Below are 2,217 nucleotides of genomic sequence, written 5' to 3'. Positions count from 1 at the left end.
AAAAAAAAAAAAAAAAAAAAAAAATATTAAAGACCACACCATTTGATCTTCATTATAACACTTGCAGGAGTAGGGATTAGGGTTTTAGGGCCATGGCTCACGGGCCCAGCCGCTCCACGGCATGTGGGATCTTCCCGACTGGGGCACGAACCCGTGTCCCCTGCATCGGCAGGCGGACTCCCAACCACTGCGCCACCAAGGAAGCCCAACAATGGGCTTTTTAAAGTAGAACTCAAGAGAATGAAAAGACAAGTCACAGACTGTGAGAAAATACTTGAAAAACACATGTCTGATAAAGAACTTGTATCCAAAACACACAAAGAACTCTTCTAACTCAGCAATAAGAAAACCCAGTTTAAAACAGGCGAAAGATGCAAACAGACACCTCACCAAAGAAGATACACAGATGGCTCATAAGCACAGGAAAAGATGGCCAATATCATATACATTAAGCAATTGTAAATTAAAACAACAGTGAGATACCACTACAGACCTGCTAAAATCCAAACGGCTAAAACCCAAAACACTGAAAAACAAACACAAAACGCCACATACCGACGTGGAGGTGGAACATTCGCTGCTGGGGGAAATGCAAAACAGCCGCTTTGGAAGACAGTTTGATGGTTTCTCACAAAGCTAAACACGGCCTTACCATATGATCCAGCAATCACACTCCTAGGTATTTACCCAACTGACTCGAAAACTTACGTCCACACAAAAACCTGCACGTGGGTGTTTATAGCAGTTCTATTCATAATTGCTCAAACCTGAAAGCGACGGTGATGTCCTTTCCCCGGTGAATGGATAGTGGAGTATACATCCATACAACGGAATATTATTCAGTGCTAAAAAGAAATGAGCTATAAAGCCATAAAAAGACACGGAGTAGCTTTAAATGCTACTGATTAGTTAAAGAGGCCAGTCTGGAAAGGCTATATACTATATGATTCCAACTATATGACATTCTGGAAAAGGCAAAACTATAGAGACAGTAAAGAGATCAACACCTGGGGTTCTGGGGGAGTGGGGAGAAGGATGGATAGGTGGAGCACAGTGGCTTTTCAGAGCAGTGAAATTATTCTGTGTGATACTGTAATGTGGATCCGTGACATTATACATTTGTCAAAGCTCATAGCACTGCACAACACCAAGCATGGACTCTAATGTAAATGGTGGACTTTTGTAAATAATAGTGTATCAACATTAGGTCATCAATTTTAACAAATCTAATGCTCTGATGGTGACATAACCATCAGAGATCTAAGTGTTGGGAAAAAATCCCTTCCAGGTAAAAGGGTTCAGAACATCCCACCTCAGAATATGCTGCTTTGGAATACTGATTACTTTGAGCTGAAGGTACTTGAGAAACAGAAGATGCAGGAGGGACTCTCTGCCCTCCCCTTTCTACCTAAAAGCAGGTCATACATTTCCCAAGAGAAAGGTGCCCTCCCTGCACCAGGAAGAGAACATTCTTATCACCAGAGACTGGGGGGTGATGCTGAAGGGGATCTGTACAAACTGCTAAAATTACCCCAACTGGGACTTCCCTGGTGGTCCAGCGGTTAAGACTCCTCGCTCCCAATGCAGGGGGCCCGGGGTTCAATCCCTGGTCAGGGAACTAGATCCCACAGGTGGTAACAAAGACCTGGTGCAGCTAAATAGATAATAAATAAATTAATTAATTAAATACCCCTGATTTTCTATTAGCTTTCCCCACGTATTTCCTTGTCACAGTCCTACAACTTACTGCCCGAGCCCCAGCCCCTTCATCCTGTCACATCCCCACAAAGTGTCTTCTTTATGTAAAAAGGTATATAAGCTTTGGGGCCCAATGGCTTCTTTGGGTCTTCATTTTTCTTCTGGAGACTCCCATGTTGTACACCTGAAGATACTGAATAAGTTTATGTGCTTTTCTCCTGGTAATCTGTCTTATGTCAGTTAATTCTCAGCCACAGAACCTAAGAGGGTAGCAGGAAGTTTTCCTGCCCTACACGGGGAAACAGAAGCGGAAGCAGGCGGTGAGAGGAGGCCCCCACCCCACGGAAAGTCCTATTGCTATCCTTATACGAGAATAATTGGTTCTGTGCAATGGGTAGACATCAATGGAACCCTTTGGAGTCCAGAAATAGACCTAAGTATAAAGGTGGCACTTCAAATTGAGGAGGGGGAATGATGAATAGTCAATAAGGAGGCTGGGGGAGACTGCTGAGAGCCCTC

The sequence above is a fragment of the Neophocaena asiaeorientalis genome, unplaced genomic scaffold (genome assembly GCF_003031525.2).
Source record: "Neophocaena asiaeorientalis asiaeorientalis breed wild unplaced genomic scaffold, Neophocaena_asiaeorientalis_V1.1 scaffold242, whole genome shotgun sequence".
Lineage (NCBI taxonomy): Eukaryota > Metazoa > Chordata > Mammalia > Artiodactyla > Phocoenidae > Neophocaena > Neophocaena asiaeorientalis.
This window is presented reverse-complemented; position numbering follows the sequence as displayed.